The sequence below is a fragment of the Oncorhynchus gorbuscha genome, unplaced genomic scaffold (assembly GCF_021184085.1).
Source record: "Oncorhynchus gorbuscha isolate QuinsamMale2020 ecotype Even-year unplaced genomic scaffold, OgorEven_v1.0 Un_scaffold_3251, whole genome shotgun sequence".
In the NCBI taxonomy this organism is placed as follows: domain Eukaryota; kingdom Metazoa; phylum Chordata; class Actinopteri; order Salmoniformes; family Salmonidae; genus Oncorhynchus; species Oncorhynchus gorbuscha.
In genome coordinates this window covers 1-22880 of record NW_025747546.1, presented here as the reverse complement: position 1 = coordinate 22880, position 22880 = coordinate 1, and the positions used below count along the sequence as shown (strand labels likewise).

General features: G+C 44.6%; 1 pseudogene; it reads right to left on the bottom strand.

Moving 5' to 3' along the window:
• LOC124027458 overlaps positions 1-17127 on the bottom strand; it is a 33954-nt pseudogene extending 16827 nt beyond the window's left edge.
• Between the last annotated feature and the right edge of the window lie 5753 nt (positions 17128-22880).

Sequence of the window (22880 nt, the reverse complement as noted above, 5' to 3'; positions counted from 1 at the left end):
GAACCCAATGTATCCCTATGGAACCCAATGGATCCCTATAGAACCCAATGGATCCCTATAGAACCCAATGGATCCCAATAGAACCCAATGGATCCCAATAGAACCCAATATAGGACAGTTCAAACAGGTGCAGTTAATACAGGTAATGAGTGGAGAACAGGAGGGCATCTTAAAGAAAAACTAACAGGTCTATGAGAGCTGGAATTGTTACTGGTTGGTAGGTGATCATATACTTATGTCATGCAATAAAATGCAAATTAATTACTTAAAAATCATACAATGTGATTTCCGTCTCTCACAGTTGAAGTGTACCTATGATGAAAATTACAGACCTCTACTTGCTTTGTAAGTGGGAAAACCTGCAAATCGGCAGAGTATCAAATAATTGTTCTCCTCACTAAACATATGATATGAGTAATGTAAGATACGCAAACATTATTAAAGTGTCATTGTTTAAATTCACCCTAAAAGTGGTTTGGATATCACAGCCTACAGTTAGTGAAAAACCCTGCATTCAACCCTCAGTAAATCAGTCTGTTCTTAACGTAAAGACGTGAAACTCGGGATTCTGCAACAGCCCCAACGAGGACATGCGTTTACGTTCAGCTTCCTGTGACAGACATAGGGGCTGTTGGAAGAGTTAAAAACATCTGTCAAAGTGTTCATGTGTGATTAGGCAACCCTCATGAACCGCTACATATTAGAAAACATGATTTTTATCTGGAGTTTTTTTGGCCTTTTTGGAAGACTTGCAAATTCCATCTAGGTAATGTTATGTATCACTGTGTAGTCTGAATGTAATATATATCGAGATTATAGTTGGGGGGCATATAAAGAGCCACATACGCGAAGAGCAGCTGTGTCTGATGTTTTTGGGGTAAGATATTGACATCCAGAAAAGTCTTAGCACAAGGCCCAAAATGATGCCTGAGGTGCTTTTGGGTGACAGTGGCACAATTCAACCACAGGAACGTTCCTGAGGTCCTCCCGATCTGTGCAAGTCTAACCTTGACCGTGTGGAATTAACCCTTAAAGTGGCCAGTGATTGGGCCTCAATGTAGGCAGCAGCCTCTGAGTTAGTGATGGCTGTTTAGCAGTCTGATGGCCTTGAGATAGAAACTGTTTTTCAATCTCTCTGTCCCAGCTTTAATGCCCCTGTACTGACCTCATATTCTGGATGGAAGCAGGGTGAACAGGTAGTCAGTCAATCAAATTTATTTATAAAGCCCTTCTTACATCAGCCAATGTCACAAAGTGCTGTACAGAAACCCAGGCTAAAACCCCAACAGCAAGCAATGCAGGTGTAGAAGCACGGTGGCTAGGAACAACTCCCTAGAAAGGCCAGAACCTAGGAAGAAACCTAGAGAGGAACCAGGCTATGAGGGGTGGCCAGTCCTCTTCTGGCTGTGCCGGGTGAAGATTATAACAGAACATGGCCAAATGTTCAAATGTTCATAAATGACCAGCAGGGTCCAATAATAATAATCACAGTAGTTGTCGAGGGTGCAGCAAGTCAGCACCTCAGGAGTAAATGTCAGTTGGCTTTTCATAGCCGATCATTCAGAGTATCTCTACCGCTCCTGCTGTCTCTAGAGAGTTGAAAACAGCAGGTCTGGGACAGGTAGCACCTCCGGTGAACAGGTCAGGGTTCCATAGCCACAGGAACAGGCAGTGGATCGGGTGGTTGTTGACCTTGATGATCTTTTGGCCTTCCTGGGTTAGGTTAGGGTTAGGGTTCACCTGTGACATCAGGTGCTGTGTCCTGGATGGCAGTTAGCTTGTACCCGATGATGTGTTGGGCAGATCGCACTACCCTCTGGAGAGCCCTGCAGTTGAGGGTGGTGCAGTTGTCGTACCAGGCTGTGATACAGCCCGACAGGATGCTCTCGATTGTGCATCTGTAAAAATTTGTCAGGGTTTTGGGTGACAAGCCAAATTTCTTCAGCCTCTTGAGGTACATATCCCAACCAGAACCCATGGATTACAGGCAACATCCACATCGAGCTAAAGGCTAGAGCTGCCGCTTTCAGGAGCGGGGCACTAATCCAGACGCCTATAAGAAATCCTGACGAACCATCAAACAAGCAACACGTCAATACAGGATTCAGATTGAATCCTACTACACCGGCTCTGATGCTCGTCAGATGTGACAGGGCAAACTATTACAGACTAAAAAAGAGCACCAGCTGTTCTGGATGACTGTGTGATAACGCACTCGGTAACCGATGTGAGGAAGACCTTTAAACAGGTCAACATTCACAAAGCCGCGGGGCCAGATGGATTACCAGGACGCGTACTCAAAGCATGCACTGACCCACTGGCAAGTGTCTTCACTGACATTTAAAACCTCTCCCTGTCTGAGTCTGTAATACGAACATGTTTCAAGCAGACCACCCTGTCCCTGTGCCCAAGGAAGGTAACCTGCCTATATGACTACCGACCCGTAGCGCTCACGTCGGTAGCCATGAAGTGCTTTGAAAGGCTGGTCATGGCTCACATCCACACCATCATCCCGGATATCCTAGACCCACTCCACCCGCATACCGCTCCAACAGATCCACATATGACGCAATCTCAATCGCACTCCACACGGCCCTTTCCCAGCTGGACAAAAGGAATACCTATGTGAGAATGCTATATATTGACTACAGCGTTCAACACCATAGTACCCTCGAAGCTCATCACTAAGCTAAGGACCCTGGGACTAAACAACTCCCTCTGCAACTGGATCCTGGATTTCCTGACGGACCTCCCCCAGGTGGTAAGACTAGGCAACAAAACATCTGCCACGCTGATCCTCAACAATGGTGCCCCTCAGGGGTGTGTGCTTTGTCCCCTCCTGTACTCCCCTCCTGTACTCCCCTCCTGTACTCCCTGTTCACCCACGACTGCCTGGACAAACATGACTCCAACACCAACATTAACTTTGCTGACGACACAACAGTGGTAGGCCTGATCACCGACAACGATGACACAGCCTATAGGGAGGAGATCAGAGACCTGGCAGTATGGTGCCAGGACAACAACCTCTCCTCAATGTGAGCAAGACTAAGGAGCTGATCGTAGACTACAGGAAAAGGCAGGCTGAACACGCCCCATTAACATCGACGGGGCTGAAGTGGAGCGGGTTGAGAGTTTCAAGTTCCTTGGTGTCCACATCACCAACGAACTATCATGGTCCAAACACACCAAAACAGTCATGAAGAGGGCACAACAAAACCTTTTCTCCCCCAGGAGACTGAAAAGATTTGGCATGGGTCCCCAGATCCTCAAAAGGTTCTACAGCTGCACCATCGAGAGCACCCTGACCGGTTGCATCACCACTTGGTATGGAAACTGCTCGGCATCTGACCGTAATGCGCTACAGAGGGTAGTGCGTATAGCCCAGTACATCACTGGGGCCAAGCTTCCTGCAATCCAGGACCTATATAATAGGTGGTGTCAGAGGAAGGCCCTACAGAGGGTAGTGCGTACAGCCCAGTACATCACTTGGGCCAAGCTTCCTGCAATCCAGGACCTATATAATAATAGGCGGTGTCAGAGGAAAGCCCATAAAATTGTCAGAGACTCCAGTCACCAGTCCTAGACTGTTTTTCTGCTACCGCACGGCAAGCGGTACCGGAGCGCCAGGCAGGTCTAGGACCAAAAGGCTCCTTAACAGTTTCTACCCCCAAGCCATAAGCCTGCTGAACAGTTAATCAAATGGCCACCAGACTATTACATTGACCCCCCCTGCCCTTGTTGTGTCTACTGCTGCTACTCGCTGTATATTATCTATGCATAGTCACTTCACCCCCCGACGCGAGAGGTGTAGTCAGCCTGTTAGACTTTTAACCTTGTCTTGTTCACAATCTAGACACAGACAGACAGACGGACGGACAGACGGACGGACGGACGGACGGACGGACGGACGGACGGACGGACAGACAGACAGACAGACAGACAGACAGACAGACAGACAGACAGACAGACAGACAGACAGACAGACAGACAGACAGACAGACAGACAGACAGACAGACAGACAGACAGACAGACAGACAGACAGACAGACAGACAGACAGACAGACAGACAGACAGACAGACAGACAGACAGACAGACAGACAGACCAACCTGGTCCATGATGTCTTTAACCTTGTCTTGTTCACAGTCCAGAATGACTCTCCTCTCCTTTCGTATCTCCAGGTCTTGGAACATGGAGCGATAAGCCTCGTCCTTCCTCTCATCCTTCAGGTTGCCTACGTTGATGGCTGTTACAATCCACTTCCTCTCTGCTGCTGTATCCAGGATCACTTGCAGGGTGGACAGACCTACACATACACATATATACACACACAGCAGGTTAGAAAGGTAACTGGGGCTAGGGTCATGGTAGGATAGAAAGGTAACTGGGGTTAGGGTCATGGTAGGATAGAAATGTAACTGGGGTTAGGGTCATGGTAGGATGGAAAGGTAACTGGGGCTAGGGTCATGGTAGGATAGAAAGGTAACTGGGGTTAGGGTCATGGTAGGATTGAAATGTAACTGGGGCTAGGGTCATGGTAGGATGGAAAGGTAACTGGGGTTAGGGTCATGGTAGGTTAGAAAGGTAACTGGGGCTAGGGTCATGGTAGGATAGAAAGGTAACTGGGGTTAGGGGCTAGGGTCATGGTAGGTTAGAAAGGTAACTGGGGTTAGGGGCTAGGGTCATGGTAGGATATAAAGGTAACTGGGTTAGGGGCTAGGGTCATGGTAGGTTAGAAAGGTAACTGGGGTTAGGGGCTAGGGTCATGGTAGGATAGAAAGGTAACTGGGGTTAGGGTCATGGTAGGTTAGAAAGGTAACTGGGGCTAGGGTCATGGTAGGATAGAAAGGTAACTGGGGTTAGGGTCATGGTAGGATTGAAATGTAACTGGGGCTAGGGTCATGGTAGGATGGAAAGGTAACTGGGGTTAGGGTCATGGTAGGTTAGAAAGGTAACTGGGGCTAGGGTCATGGTAGGATAGAAAGGTAACTGGGGTTAGGGGCTAGGGTCATGGTAGGTTAGAAAGGTAACTGGGGTTAGGGGCTAGGGTCATGGTAGGATATAAAGGTAACTGGGTTAGGGGCTAGGGTCATGGTAGGATGGAAAGGTAACTGGGGTTAGGGTCATGGTAGGTTAGAAAGGTAACTGGGGTTAGGGGCTAGGGTCATGGTAGGATATAAAGGTAACTGGGTTAGGGTCATGGTAGGATAGAAAGGTAACTGTGGTTAGGGTCATGGTAGGATAGAAAGGTAACTGGGGTTAGGGGCTAGGGTCATGGTAGGATAAAGGTAACTGGAGTTAGGGTCATGGTAGGATAGAAAGGTAACTGGGGTTAGGGGCTAGAGTCATGGTAGGTTAGAAAGGTAACTGGGGTTAGGGGCTAGGGTCATGGTAGGTTATACAGGTAACTGGGGTTAGGGTCATGGTAGGTTAGAAAGGTAACTGGGGTTAGGGTCATGGTAGGATAGAAAGGTAACTGGGGTTAGGGTCATGGTAGGATAGAAAGGTAACTGGGGTTAGGGGCTAGGGTCATGGTAGGTTAGAAAGGTAACTGGGGTTAGGGGCTAGGGTCATGGTAGGATAGAAAGGTAACTGGGGTTAGGGTCATGGTAGGTTAGAAAGGTAACTGGGGTTAGGGGCTAGGGTCATGGTAGGATATAAAGGTAACTGGGTTAGGGTCATGGTAGGATAGAAAGGTAACTGTGGTTAAGGTCATGGTAGGATAGAAAGGTAACTGGGGTTGGGGTCATGGTAGGTTAGAAAGGTAACTGGGGTTAGGGTCATGGTAGGATAGAAAGGTAACTGGGGTTAGGGTCATGGTAGGATAGAAAGGTAACTGGGGTTAGGGGCTAGGGTCATGGTAGGATAGAAAGGTAACTGGGGTTAGGGTCATGGTAGGTTAGAAAGGTAACTGGGGTTAGGCAATGGTAGGATAGAAAGGTAACTGTGGTTCGGGTCATGGTAAGATAGAAAGGTAACTGGGTTAGGGTCATGGTAGGATAGAAAGGTAACTAGGGTTAGGGGTTAGGGTCATGCTAGGATATAAAGGTAACGGGTTTGGGTCGTGGTAGGATATAAGGTAACTGGGGTTAGGGGCTAGGGTCATGATAGGATATAAAGGTAACGGGTTAGGATCATGGTATGATTGAAAGGTAACTGGGGTTAGGGGTTAGGGTCATGGTAGGTTAGAAAGGTAACTGGGATTAGGGGTTAGGATCATGGTAGGATTGAAAGGTAACTGGGGCGTTGGTAGGATTGAAAGGTAACTGGGGCGTTGGTAGGATTGAAAGGTAACTGGGGATATGGTAGGATTGAAAGGTAACTGGGGCGTTGGTAGGATTGAAAGGTAACTGGGGATATGGTAGGCTTGAAAGGTAACTGGGGATATGGTAGGATTGAAAGGTAACTGGGGATATGGTAGGATTGAAAGGTAATTGGGGATATGGTAGGATTGAAAGGTAACTGGGGATATGGTAGGATTGAAAGGTAATTGGGGTTATGGTAGGATTGAAAGGTAACTGGGGATATGGTAGGATTGAAAGGTAACTGGGGTTATGGTAGGATAGAAAGGTAACTGGGGATATGGTAGGATAGAAAGGTAACTGGGGTCATGGTAGGATAGAAAGGTAACTGGAGATATGGTAGGATAGAAAGGTAACTGGGGTTAGGGGTTAGACAGAACTACACACACACGGTTGGCAGACCAGAGGTTAGAGGTTATTAGTTCAAGTCCCTTGCCGCCTGAACTGGCTCCCTACTACTACCCACTACCGTTGTGTCCTGAACTGGCTCCCTACTACTACCCACTACCGTTGTGTCCTGAACTGGCTCCTACTACTACCCACTACCGTTGTGTCCTGAACTGGCTCTATACTACTACCCACTACCGTTGTGTCCTGAACTGGCTCTATACTACTACCCACTACCGTTGTGTCCTGAACTGGCTCCCTACTACTACCCACTACCGTTGTGTCCTGAACTGGCTCTATACTACTACCCACTACCGTTGTACCCTGAACTGGCTCTATACTACTACCCACTACCGTTGTGTCCTGAACTGGCTCTATACTACTACCCACTACCGTTGTGTCCTGAACTGGCTCTATACTACTACCCACTACCGTTGTGTCCTGAACTGGCTCCCTATACTACTACCCACTACCGTTGTGTCCTGAACTGGCTCTATACTACTACCCACTACCGTTGTGTCCTGAACTGGCTCTATACTACTACCCACTACCGTTGTACCCTGAACTGGCTCTATACTACTACCCACTACCGTTGTGTCCTGAACTGGCTCTATACTACTACCCACTACCGTTGTACCCTGAACTGGCTCTATACTACTACCCACTACCGTTGTGTCCTGAACTGGCTCTATACTACTACCCACTACCGTTGTGTCCTGAACTGGCTCTATACTACTACCCACTACCGTTGTACCCTGAACTGGCTCTATAATACTACCCACTACCGTTGTGTCCTGAACTGGCTCTATACTACTACCCACTACCGTTGTACCCTGAACTGGCTCTATACTACTACCCACTACCGTTGTGTCCTGAACTGGCTCTATACTACTACCCACTACCGTTGTACCCTGAACTGGCTCTATACTACTACCCACTACCGTTGTGCCCTGAACTGGCTCTATACTACTACCCACTACCGTTGTGTCCTGAACTGGCTCTATACTACTACCCACTACCGTTGTGTCCTGAACTGGCTCCCTACTACTACCCACTACCGTTGTGTCCTGAACTGGCTCTATACTACTACCCACTACCGTTGTGTCCTGAACTGGCTCTATACTACTACCCACTACCGTTGTACCCTGAACTGGCTCTATACTACTACCCACTACCGTTGTGTCCTGAACTGGCTCTATACTACTACCCACTACCGTTGTACCCTGAACTGGCTCCCTACTACTACCCACTACCGTTGTGCCCTGAACTGGCTCTATACTACTACCCACTACCGTTGTGTCCTGAACTGGCTCTATACTACTACCCACTACCGTTGTGTCCTGAACTGGCTCTATACTACTACCCACTACCGTTGTGTCCTGAACTGGCTCTATACTACTACCCACTACCGTTGTGTCCTGAACTGGCTCTATACTACTACCCACTACCGTTGTGCCCTGAACTGGCTCTATACTACTACCCACTACCGTTGTGTCCTGAACTGGCTCTATACTACTACCCACTACCGTTGTGCCCTGAACTGGCTCTATACTACTACCCACTACCGTTGTGTCCTGAACTGGCTCTATACTACTACCCACTACCGTTGTGTCCTGAACTGGCTCTATACTACTACCCACTACCGTTGTGTCCTGAACTGGCTCTATACTACTACCCACTACCGTTGTGTCCTGAACTGGCTCTATACTACTACCCACTACCGTTGTGTCCTGAACTGGCTCTATACTACTACCCACTACCGTTGTGTCCTGAACTGGCTCTATACTACTACCCACTACCGTTGTGTCCTGAACTGGCTCTATACTACTACCCACTACCGTTGTGTCCTGAACTGGCTCTATACTACTACCCACTACCGTTGTGTCCTGAACTGGCTCTATACTACTACCCACTACCGTTGTACCCTGAACTGGCTCTATACTACTACCCACTACCGTTGTGTCCTGAACTGGCTCTATACTACTACCCACTACCGTTGTACCCTGAACTGGCTCTATACTACTACCCACTACCGTTGTGTCCTGAACTGGCTCTATACTACTACCCACTACCGTTGTGTCCTGAACTGGCTCTATACTACTACCCACTACCGTTGTACCCTGAACTGGCTCTATACTACTACCCACTACCGTTGTGTCCTGAACTGGCTCTATACTACTACCCACTACCGTTGTACCCTGAACTGGCTCTATACTACTACCCACTACCGTTGTGTCCTGAACTGGCTCTATACTACTACCCACTACCGTTGTGTCCTGAACTGGCTCTATACTACTACCCACTACCGTTGTACCCTGAACTGGCTCCCTACTACTACCCACTACCGTTGTGTCCTGAACTGGCTCTATACTACTACCCACTACCGTTGTGTCCTGAACTGGCTCTATACTACTACCCACTACCGTTGTGTCCTGAACTGGCTCTATACTACTACCCACTACCGTTGTACCCTGAACTGGCTCTATACTACTACCCACTACCGTTGTGTCCTGAACTGGCTCTATACTACTACCCACTACCGTTGTGTCCTGAACTGGCTCTATACTACTACCCACTACCGTTGTGTCCTGAACTGGCTCTATACTACTACCCACCACCGTTGTGTCCTGAACTGGCTCCCTACTACTACCCACTACCGTTGTGTCCTGAACTGGCTCTATACTACTACCCACTACCGTTGTACCCTGAACTGGCTCTATACTACTACCCACTACCGTTGTGTCCTGAACTGGCTCTATACTACTACCCACTACCGTTGTACCCTGAACTGGCTCCCTACTACTACCCACTACCGTTGTGTCCTGAACTGGCTCTATACTACTACCCACTACCGTTGTGTCCTGAACTGGCTCTATACTACTACCCACTACCGTTGTGTCAGATAAAGGACTCTCAGACCGTGAGAAACAAGATTCTCTTGTCTGATGAAACCAAGATTGAACTCTTTGGCCTGAATGCCAAGCGTCACGTCTGGAGAAAACCTGGCACCATCCCTACAGTGGCAGCATCATGCTGTGGGGATGTTTTTCAGTGGCAGGGACTGGGAGACTAGTTAGATCGAGGGAAAGATGAACGGAGCAAAGTACAGAGAGGTCCTTGATGAAAACCTGCTCCAGAGTGCTCAGGACCTCAGACTAGGGTGATGGTTCAACTTCCAACAGGACAACGCCCCTAAGCACACAGCCAAGACAATGCAGGAGTGGCTTTCGAGACAAGTCTCTGAATGTCCTTGAGTGGCCCAGTCAGAGCCCAGAACTCGATCTAAAATCTCTGGAGAGACCTGAAAATAGCTGTGCAGCGACACTCGCCATCCAACCTGACAGAGCTTGAGAGGATCTGCAGAGAAGAATGGGAGTAAGCTTGTGCCAAGCTTATATAGCACCATACCCAAGGAGACTCGAGGCCAAAGGGTCTTCAACAAAGTACTGAGTAAACGGTCTGAATAGTTATGTACATCTGATATTTGAGTTGGTATTTATAATACATTTGCAAACATTTCGAAAAAACCTGTTTTTGCTTTGTCATTATGGGGTATTGTGTATAGTTTGATGGGGAGAAAAAACCATTTAATCCATTTTATAATAAGCCTGTGACATAACAAAATGTGTAAAAAGTCAAAGGGTCTGAATACTTTCTGAATGCGCTGTATGAATAGATGGTAGCAGACTCACCCCTGTCACTGTCATAGAGGTAGGCGAACTTGTCCCACTTGTAATACTCCACTAAGCTGACCAGAGGTCCCTTGATGTCGGGTCTCATCTGAAGGACAAACTGATTGAGTCCATCAGCAGGGAAGGACGGTGTGATGAAGGACACGTGGAGGGTCTCACAGAAAGACGTGATGGTGTTCACACTCTTCTTGTCATAGAAACCAAAGATGGCATAGACACCCCTGGAGAACTGGGAACAAACTGCAGAGAGAGAGAGGGAGATGGGGAGGGAGAGGGAGAGAGAGAGGGTTGGTTAGCACCATGCTAATCCCATCACTAGCTCCATGCAAACCCTACCACTAGCACCATGCTAACCCTACCACTAGCACCATGCTAACCATATCACTAGCACCATGCTAACCCTATCACTAGCACCATGCTAACCATATCACTAGCACCATGCTAACCATATCACTAGCACCATGCTAACCCTATCACTAGCACCATGCTAACCATATCACTAGCACCATGCTAACCCTACCACTAGCACCATGCTAACCATATCACTAGCACCATGCTAACCCTATCATTAGCACCATGCTAACCCTACCACTAGCACCATGCTAACCATACCACTAGCACCATGCTAACCCTATCACTAGCACCATGCTAACCCTATCACTAGCGGTTGTGATTGAGGGTGTGTGTGTGTGCCCGCGCGCCTACACCTGTGTGTGTGTCTGTTAGAGTGTGTGTGTGTGTGTGTGTGTGTGTGTGTGTGTGTGTGTGTGTGTGTGTGTGTGTGTGTGTGTGTGTGTGTGTGTGTGTGTGTGTGTGTGTGTGTGTGTGTGTGTGTGTGTGTGTGTGTGTGTGTGTGTGTGTTAGAGTGTGTGTGTGTGTCTGTTAGAGTGTGTGTGTGTGTGTGAGTATATTTAGCTGTCCTACTTCAGCGCCCTGATTCCTTTATTCTCTTAAGGAAAAACAGTGTTACCTTCCTGCTTTGTCATGAGACACAGACCGCTTTTACGCCATTGAGCAGAGAGAGAGAGAGAGAGACGACATGGTTGCATTACTGAGGACTACACCTTACTGTGTGTGTGTGTGTGGGGGGGGTTGGCTGGCTCTGTGTGTCTCGCTGTGTCCCAGTTTTAACTAAGGCTCCTTGGCCGAGAGGCAGGCAGAGAGAGGCAGGCATTGGCTGAAAACAGGGCTCTGCTTTAGTTTGTTGTGTGTATATGAGAGTGGGGGGGTTAGGCTCAGTCAGCCGTTCTAACCGCTGTTCCATCGGCCTTCTCCTTTTCTCCATTACAACACTGTAGTAGAGCATCAGTCAGACATGGCCTGGTCTCCATTACAACACTGTAGTAGAGCATCAGTCAGACATGGCCTGGTCTCCATTACAACACTGTAGTAGAGCATCAGTCAGACATGGCCTGGTCTCCATTACAACACTGTAGTAGAGCATCAGTCAGACATGGCCTGGTCTCCATTACAACACTGTAGTAGAGCATCAGTCAGACATGGTCTGGTCTCCATTACAACACTGTAGTAGAGCATCAGTCAGACATGGCCTGGTCTCCATTACAACACTGTAGTAGAGCATCAGTCAGACATGGCCTGGTCTCCATTACAACACTGTAGTAGAGCATCAGTCAGACATGGTCTGTCTCCATTACAACACTGTAGTAGAGCATCAGTCAGACATGGCCTGGTCTCCATTACAACACTGTAGTAGAGCATCAGTCAGACATGGCCTGGTCTCCATTACAACACTGTAGTAGAGCATCAGTCAGACATGGCCTGGTCTCCATTACAACACTGTAGTAGAGCATCAGTCAGACATGGCCTGGTCTCCATTACAACACTGTAGTAGAGCATCAATCAGACATGGCCTGGTCTCCATTACAACACTGTAGTAGAGCATCAATCAGACATGGCCTGGTCTCCATTACAACACTGTAGTAGAGCATCAGTCAGACATGGCCTGGTCTCCATTACAACACTGTAGTAGAGCATCAGTCAGACATGGCCTGGTCTCCATTACAACACTGTAGTAGAGCATCAATCAGACATGGCCTGGTCTCCATTACAACACTGTAGTAGAGCATCAGTCAGACATGGCCTGGTCTCCATTACAACACTGTAGTAGAGCATCAATCAGACATGGCCTGGTCTTCATTACAACACTGTAGTAGAGCATCAGTCAGACATGACCTGGTCTCCATTACAACACTGTAGTAGAGCAGAGTAGAGCAGAGTAGAGCAGAGTAGAGCACAGAGCAGAGTAGAGCAGAGTAGAGCACAGAGCAGAGTAGAGCACAGAGCAGAGCAGAGTAGAGCAGAGTAGAGCACAGAGCAGAGTAGAGCAGAGTAGAGCAGAGTAGAGCACAGAGCCGAGTAGAGAAGAGAAGAGTAGGGCACAGAGTAGAGTAGAGTAGAGTACGGAGCAGAGTAGAGCACAGAGCAGAGCAGAGTAGAGCACAGAGCAGAGTAGAGTAGAGCACAGAGCAGAGTAGAGCACGGAGCAGAGTAGAGCACAGGGCAGAGTAGAGCACGGAGCAGAGTAGAGCAGAGTAGAGTAGAGCAAAGAGCAGAGTAGAGCACAGGGCAGAGTAGAGCAGAGTAGAGCACAGGGCAGAGTAGAGCACGGAGCAGAATAGAGCACAGAGCAGAGTAGAGCAGAGTAGAGTACAGAGCAGACTAGAGCAGAGTAGAGCACAGAGCAGAGTAGAGCAGAGTAGAGCACAGAGCAGACTAGAGCAGAGTAGAGCGCAGAGCAGAGTAGAGCAGAGTAGAGCACAGAGCAGAGTAAAGCAGAGTAGAGCACAGAGCAGAGTAGAGTAGAGCAGAGTAAAGGCAGAGTAGAGCACAGAGCACAGAGCAGACAAGAGCAGAGTAGAGCACAGAGCAGACTAGAGCAGAGTAGAGCAGATTACAGAGCAGAGCAGAGTATATTACAGTAGAGCAGAGTAGAGCACAGGAGCAACAGGAGCCAGGTGCGAGATAACGGTATGGAGCATGAGAGCATGGATGTTCTTCACAGCAACAGTTACATCTATCAACAGAAGCGCAAAGAGGCGGGGACACAATTTTTCAGTTTTTGATTTGTTAAAAAAGTTTGAAATATCCAATAAATGTCGTTCCACTTCATGATTGTGTCCCACTTGTTGTTGATTCTTCACAAAATAATACAGTTTTATATCTTTATGTTTGAAGCCTGAAATGTGGCAAAAGGTCGCAAAGTTCAAGGGGGCCGAATACTTTCGCAAGGCACTGTATTGCTTAGCTGATAAAAATACATAGTATACAATAGGTGACTCATTGTCATATTTATCCTGATACCAGATTAGAATTGATGCAATTCTAACAATAGCCATAGTCAGCTAGCTAACATAGCAACACTCTCAGTTTGAACCGGGTGTTTGAGTAGGCTAAACTAGCTATCTGCATTCGCTAGCTAAGTAACTAAGTAAATGAGATGAAACATAAACATAAAAATATATATATACAGTATACAGTATATACAGTATATACAGTACCAGTCAAAAGACACACCTACTCATTCAAGGGTTTTTCTTTATTTTTGTACTATTTTCTACGTTGTAGAATAATATTGACGACATCAAAACTATGAAATAACACATATGGAATCATCTGGTAACCAAAAAAGTTTTAAACAAATCTAAATATATTTTATATTTGAGATTCTTCAAAGTAGCCACCCTTTGCCTTGATGACAGCTTTGTACACTCTTCGCATTCTCTCAACAGTTTCACCTGGAATGCTTTTCCAGCAGTCTTGAAGGAGTTCTCATATATGCTGGTTACTTGTTGCTCTCAGGTTTCCAGGTAAAACCCAAATGCAGACTGTGTTGAAGTAACAAAGTTTATTACAGCAGGCAAACGACATGTCAAGGCAGGCAGGGATCGATAATCCAGAGTAGAGGCAATGGTACAGTGTCAGGGCATGCAGAGTGGTCAGGCAGGTGGTCAGGACAGACAAGTGTCAAAACCAGGAGGGCGAGAAAAGAGAGACTTGGAAAAACAAGAGACAAAATGCTGGTTGACTTGAAAAACAAGAAGAACTGGCAACAGACAAACAGAGAACACAGATATAAGTACACGGTAATCTGTTTGTTGACTTGTCTTTCGAAGACCTTAGAAAGGCATGGTAGGATAGATATAGGTCTGTAGCAGTTTGGGTCAAGAGTGTCCCCCTTGAAGAGGGGATGACCGCAGCTGCTTTCCCATCTTTGGGAATCTCAGACGACACGAAAGAGAGGTTGAACAGGCTAGTAATAGGGGTGGCAACAATTTCGGCAGATAATTTTAGAAAGAAAGGGTCCAGATTGTCTAGCCCGGCTGATTTGTAGGGGTCCAAATTTTGCAGCTCTTTCAGAACATCAGCTGAACGGATTTGGGAGAAGGAGAAATGGGGAAGGCTTGGGCGGAGTTTGTTGGGGGTACAGTGCTGTTGACCGGGGGTATGAGTAGCCAGGTGGAAAGCATGGCCAGCCGTAGAAAAATGCTTATTGAAATGGTCAATTATGGTGGATTTATCAGTGGTGACAGTGTTTCCTATCTTCAGTGCAGTGGGCAGCTGGGAGGAGGTGTTCTTATTCTCCATGGACTTTACAGTGTCCCAGATGAATGTACTTTGGTGCGAAAAGTGCAAATTAATCGCAGAACAACAGGAAAGGACCTTGTGAAGATGCTGGAGGAAAAAGGTACAAAAGTATCTATATACACAGTAAAACAAGTCCTATATCGATATAACCTGAAAGGCCGCTCAGCAAGGAAGAAGCCACTGCTCCAAAACCGCCATAAAAAATCCAGACTATGGTTTGCAACTGCACATGGGGGCAAAGATCGTACTTTTGGAGAAATGTCCTGGTCTGATAAAATACAAATTTAACTGTTTGGCCTTAATGACCATCGTTATGTTTGGAGGAAAAGGGGGAAAGGGGGGCTTGCAAGCCGAAGAACACCATCCCAACCGTGAAGCATCATGTTGTGGGGTGCTTTTGCTGCAGGAGTGACTGGTGCACTTCCCAAAATAGATGGCATCATGAGGGTGGAAAATGATGTGGATATATTGAAGCAACATCTCAAGACATCAGTCAGGAAGTTAAAGCTTGGTCGCAAATGGTTCTTCCAAATGGACAATGACCCCAAGCATACTTTCGAAGCAAAATGGCTTAAGGACAACAAAGTCAAGGAATTGGGGTGGCCATCAGAAAGCCCTGACTTCAACCCTACAGAAAATTTGTGGGCAGAACTGCGTGTGCGGGCAAGGAGGCCTACAAACCTGACTCAGTTACACCAGCTCTGTCAGGAGGAATGGGCCGAAATTCCCACTTATTGTGGGAAGCTTGTGGAAGGATACCCAAAACATTTTATCCTAATTGAGGTTATGTAAACTTCTGACCCACTGGGAATGTGATGAAAGAAATAAAAGCCGAAATAAATCATTCTCTCTACTATTATTCTGACATTTCACATTCTTAAAATAAAGTGGTGATCCTAACTGACCTAAGACAGGGATTTTACTAGGATTAAATATCAGGAATTGTGAAAAACTGAGTTTAAATGTATTTGGCAAAGGTGTGTGTGTCACACCTGACCGAACCAAAATAATAAAGAAAACAAAGATAACTAAGGCATGACAGTATGTAAACTTCCGACTTCAACTGTATAAAATATATCTAGCTCTCCTCTGTCTCTCTAGCTTCTAGTCCAGTGGAAGAAAACCCTTACAAACTGTATATACTACAAAATATATCTAGCTCTCCTCTGTCTCTCTAGCTTCTAGTCCAGTGGAAGAAAACCCTTACAAACTGTATATACTACAAAAATATATCTAGTTTCTCAGTCCTACAAACTGTCTCTGTCTCTCTAGCTTCTCCTTAATTTAGGAAGAAATGAATGTAAAAAACTGTTTAACTATTGTCTTTTCTCTCTCTTTGCTAGAGAGATGCTTTCAGTACTAGATTCATTCTCTGATCCTTTGATTGGGTGGAACACATGTCAGTTCATGGTGCAAGAGCTCTGATAGGTTGGAGGACGTCCTCTGGAAGTTGTCATAATTACTGTGTAAGTCTATGGAAGTGAGTGAAAACCATGAGCCTCTTAGGTTTTGTATTGAATTCAATGTACCCAGAGGAGGACAGACACTAGCTGTCCTCCGGCTACACCATGGTGCTACCCTACAGAGTACTGGTGAGGCTACTGTAGACCTTCATTGCAAAACAGTGTGTTCTAATCAATTATTTGGTGAAATATTAATATATTTAGTATAGTTTTATCTAAAAAAATATAACCTTTTTAATGTTTCACTATTTGTATTTTTCTGAAATTCACTGAGTAGGATGGTCCTCCCTTCCTCCTCTGAGGAGCCTCCACTGATGGACATCCATCCACCAACTCAGTCCACAAAACCCCAGCCTACTTGATGGCAATAGCACTCACTTTCCCCCAGGAGAGGCTGGACCTGCTCTCTCTTCTGACCAACCGTCCTACAAACAGGCAGCGGACTGCCCCAAGCATCATGCAGGGTACCCTCATCCCTCCACCCCTTCACTCCCTGCCCATCTGTGTCTGTGTGTCTGTGTGTGTGTGTTACTCACAGCAGTTGGTGACAGCGAAGCTGTTGGCAACCTCCAGGTTGTCTATGTGAGGAGTGAGGCGGAAGTCCTGGGTTCCATACTGACCATTCCAACCGGAACGCACTATATTCCTGATCAGCACCGCGTGGGAACAGCCCTCCTCCACACACACACACACACACACACACACACACACACACACACACACACACACACACACACACACACACACACACACACACACACACACACACACACACACACACACACACACACACACACACACACACACACACACACACACACACACACACACACAGAATGAGAATGTTTAGCTGGTTATCTAGCTAGTCTGGCAGTTCTCTGGGAGAATGTTTAGCTGGTTATCTAGCTAGTCTGGCAGTTCTCTGGGAGAATATTTAGCTGGATATCTAGCTAGTCTGGCAGTTCTCTGGGAGAATGTTTAGCTGGATATCTAGCTAGTCTGGCAGTTCTCTGGGAAAATGTTTAGCTGGTTATCTAGCTAGTCTGGCAGTTCTCTGGGAGAATGTTTAGCTGTCTATCTAGTAGTCTGGCAGTTCTCTGGGAAAATGTTTAGCTGATATCTAGCCGGTCTGGCAGTACTCTGGGAGAATGTTTACACTGATATCTGTCTGTATTCTCTGGGAGAATGTTTAGCTGGATATCTAGCTATGGGTCTGGCAGTTCTCTGGGAGAATGTTTAGCTGGTTATCTAGCTAGTCTAAACAGTTCTCTGAATGTTTAGAAACACTGATTCTGTGGTTCAACTTATTAAAAGAGAGAATGTTAAGAAACACTCTGATTCTGTCTGTATTAAACAGAGAGAATGTTTAGAAACACTCTGATTCTGTCTGTATTAAACAGAGAGAATGTTTAGAAACACTGATTCTGTCTGTATTAAACAGAGAGAATGTTTAGAAACACTGATTCTGTCTGTATTAAACAGAGAGAATGTTTAGAAACACTGATTCTGTCTGTATTAAACAGAGAGAATGTTTAGAAACACTGATTCTGTCTTTATTAAACAGAGAGAATGTTTAGAAACACTCTGATTCTGTCTGTATTAAACAGAGAGAATGTTTAGAAACACTCTCATTCTGTCTGTATTAAACAGAGAGAATGTTTAGAAACACTCTGATTCTGTCTGTATTAAACAGAGATCTTCTTTAGAAACACTGATTCAGCTGCATCAACATCTACATATTTCCATGACCATCCATATTGAACTGAAACAGCCATATTGAACTGAAACAGCCATATTGAACTGAAACAGCCATATTGAACTGAAACAGCCGTCCATATTGAACTGAAACAGCCGTCCATATTGAACTGAAACAGCCATCCATATTGAACTGAAACAGCCGTCCATATTGAACTGAAACAGCCATCCATATTGAACTGAAACAGCCATCCTTATTGAACTGAAACAACCATATTGAACTGAAACAGCCATATTGAACTGAAACAGCCATATTGAACTGAAACAGCCATATTGAACTGAAACAACCATATTGGACTGAAACAGCCATCCTTATTTAACCGAAACAACCATATTGAACTGAAACAGCCATATTGAACTGAAACAGCCATATTGAACTGAAACAACCATATTGAACTGAAACAGCCATATTGAACTGAAACAACCATATTGAACTGAAACAGCCATATTGAACTGAAACAGCCATATTGAACTGAAACAGCCATATTGAACTGAAACAGCCATATTGAACTGAAACAGCCATATGTAAACCATCCAATGTAAAGTCAACGTTGCCTGCTCAGAGTTCAAATCACATGATGAAACCCACCAGATGAAGTAACAACTGTTTTCAGATGATGTCATTGGGAACATTTATCTTCTAACTGTTTGTTCTGCAAAACATAGAAAGTGTTTTCACATCCAGTATGTTGATGTTGGGGTGGTGCTGGAGATCATGGAAATGGGTTGTAAATGGTGCAATGTAAACACATCCCTATCCATCACCTGTCTCAGTCTCAGGACATGGTGATGGCTGGAGATGCAACCAGGGAGTATGATTATCTGGTTGAATGTCTACATAGCTACACACCCATCCATATTGAACTGAAACAGCCTTCCATATTGAACTGAAACAGACATATTGAACTGAAACAGCCATCCATATTGAACTGAAACAGCCGTCCTTATTGAACTGAAACAGCCGTCCATATTGAACTGAAACAGCCTTCCATATTGAACTGAAACAGCCGTCCATATCGAACTGAAACAGCCATCCATATTGAACTGAAACAGCCTTCCATATTGAACTTAAACAGCCTTCCATATTGAACTGAAACAGCTGTCCATATTGAACTGAAACAGCCGTCCATATTGAACTGAAACAGCCATCCTTATTGAACTGAAACAGCCATATTGAACTGAAACAGCCATCCATATTGAACTGAAACAGCCATCCATATTGAACTGAAACAGCCATCCATATTGAACTGAAACAGCCTTCCATATCTATCTTAAACAGCCATATTGAACTGAAACAGCCGTCCATATTGAACTGAAACAGCCATCCATATTGAACTGAAACAGCCATCCTTATTGAACTGAAACAGCCGTCCATATTGAACTGAAACAGCCATCCATATTGAACTGAAACAGCCATCCTTATTGAACTGAAACAACCATATTGAACCTGAACTAAAACAGCCTCCCATATCCAACTCAAATAGCCATATTGAACTGAAACAGCCATATTGAACTGAAACAACCATATTGAACTGAAACAGCCACCCATATCTAACTGAAACAGCCACATTGAACTGAATCAGCCATCCTTATTGAACCTGAACTAAAACAGCCTCCCATATCCAACTCGAATAGCCATATTGACCTGAAACAGCCATATTGAACTGAAACTGCCATATTGAACTGAAACAGACTTCCATATCTAACTCAAACAGCCATATTGAACTTAAACAGCCATATTGAACTGCAACTGCCATTCATATTGAATTGAAACAGCCATCCATATAACTCAAACAGCCATATTGAACTGAAACAACCTTCCATATCTATCTCAAACCGCCATATTGAACTGAACCAGCCATCCATATTGAACTGAAACAGCCTTATTGAACCAAAACAGCCATCATATCTAACTCAAACAGCCATATTGAACTGAAACTGCCATTCATATCTAAATCAAATAGCCATATTGAACTGAAACTGCCATTCATATTGAACTGAAACAACCTTCTTTATCTAACTCAAACTGCCACATTGAACAGAAACAGCCATATTGAACTGAAACTGCCATTGATATTAAACTGAGACAGCCTTCCATACCTAACTCAAACAGCCATATTGAACTGAAACAGCCATATTGAACTGAAACAGCCATATTGAACTGAAACAGCCTTCCATACCTAACTCAAACAGCCATATTGAACTGAAACATCCATATTGAACTGAAACTGCCTTCCATACCTAACTCAAACAGCCATATTGAACTGAAACAGCCATATTGAACTGAAACAGCCATATTGAACTGAAACAGCCATATTGAACTGAAACAGCTATCCATATCTAACTGAAACAACCATATTGAACTGAAACAGCCATATTGAACTGAAACTGCCATTCATAATGAACTGAAACTGCCATGCATAATGAACTGAAACTTCCATGCATAATGAACTGAAACTTCCATGCATAATGAACTGAAACTGCCATGCATAATGAACTGAAACTTCCATGCATAATGAACTGAAACTGCCATGCATAATGAACTGAAACTGCCATTCATAATGAACTGAAACTTCCATGCATAATGAACTGAAACAGTCATGCATAATGAACTGAAACTGCCATGCATAATGAACTGAAACTTCCATGCATAATGAACTGAAACTGCCATTCATAATGAACTGAAACTTCCATGCATAATGAACTGAAACTGCCATGCATAATGAACTGAAACTGCCATGCATAATGAACTGAAACTGCCATTCATAATGAACTGAAACTACCATGCATAATGAACTGAAACTGCCATGCATAATGAACTGAAACTGTCATGCATAATGAACTGAAACTGCCATGCATAATGAACTGAAACTGCCATGCATAATGAACTGAAACTTCCATGCATAATGAACTGAAACTGCCATGCATAATGAACTGAAACTTCCATGCATAATGAACTGAAACTGCCATGCATAATGAACTGAAACTGCCATGCATAATGAACTGAAACTTCCATGCATAATGAACTGAAACTGCCATGCATAATGAACTGAAACTGCCATTCATAATGAACTGAAACTGCCATTCATAATGAACTGAAACTGCCATGCATAATGAACTGAAACTGCCATTCATAATGAACTGAAACTGCCATTCATAATGAACTGAAACTGCCATTCATAATGAACTGAAACTGCCATTCATAATGAACTGAAACTGCCATTCATATTGAACTGAAACAACCTTCTTTATCTAACTCAAACTGCCATATTGAACAGAAACAGCCATATTGAACTGAAACTGCCATTGATATTAAACTGAAACAGCGTTCCATACCTAACTCAAACAGCCATATTGAACTCAAACAGCCATATTGAACTGAAACAGCCATATTGAACTGAAACAGCCATATTGAACTGAAACAGCCTTCCATACCTAACTCAAACAGCCATATTGAACTGAAACATCCATATTGAACTGAAACAGCCTTCCATACCTAACTCAAACAGCCATATTGAACTGAAACATCCATATTGAACTGAAACAGCCTTCCATACCTAACTCAAACAGCCATATTGAACTGAAACATCCATATTGAACTGAAACTGCCTTCCATACCTAACTGAAACAGCCATATTGAACTGAAACAGCCATATTGAACTGAAACAGCCATATTGAACTGAAACAACCATATTGAACTGAAACAGCCACCCATATCTAACTGAAACAGCCACATTGAACTGAATCAGCCATCCTTATTGAACCTGAACTAAAACAGCCTCCCATATCCAACTCGAATAGCCATATTGACCTGAAACAGCCATATTGAACTGAAACTGCCATATTGAACTGAAACAGACTTCCATATCTAACTCAAACAGCCATATTGAACTTAAACAGCCATATTGAACTGCAACTGCCATTCATATTGAATTGAAACAGCCATCCATATAACTCAAACAGCCATATTGAACTGAAACAACCTTCCATATCTATCTCAAACCGCCATATTGAACTGAACCAGCCATCCATATTGAACTGAAACAGCCTTATTGAACCAAAAACAGCCATCATATCTAACTCAAACAGCCATATTGAACTGAAACTGCCATTCATATCTAAATCAAATAGCCATATTGAACTGAAACTGCCATTCATATTGAACTGAAACAACCTTCTTTATCTAACTCAAACTGCCACATTGAACAGAAACAGCCATATTGAACTGAAACTGCCATTGATATTAAACTGAGACAGCCTTCCATACCTAACTCAAACAGCCATATTGAACTGAAACAGCCATATTGAACTGAAACAGCCATATTGAACTGAAACAGCCTTCCATACCTAACTCAAACAGCCATATTGAACTGAAACATCCATATTGAACTGAAACTGCCTTCCATACCTAACTCAAACAGCCATATTGAACTGAAACAGCCATATTGAACTGAAACAGCCATATTGAACTGAAACAGCCATATTGAACTGAAACAGCTATCCATATCTAACTGAAACAACCATATTGAACTGAAACAGCCATATTGAACTGAAACTGCCATTCATAATGAACTGAAACTGCCATGCATAATGAACTGAAACTTCCATGCATAATGAACTGAAAACTTCCATGCATAATGAACTGAAACTGCCATGCATAATGAACTGAAACT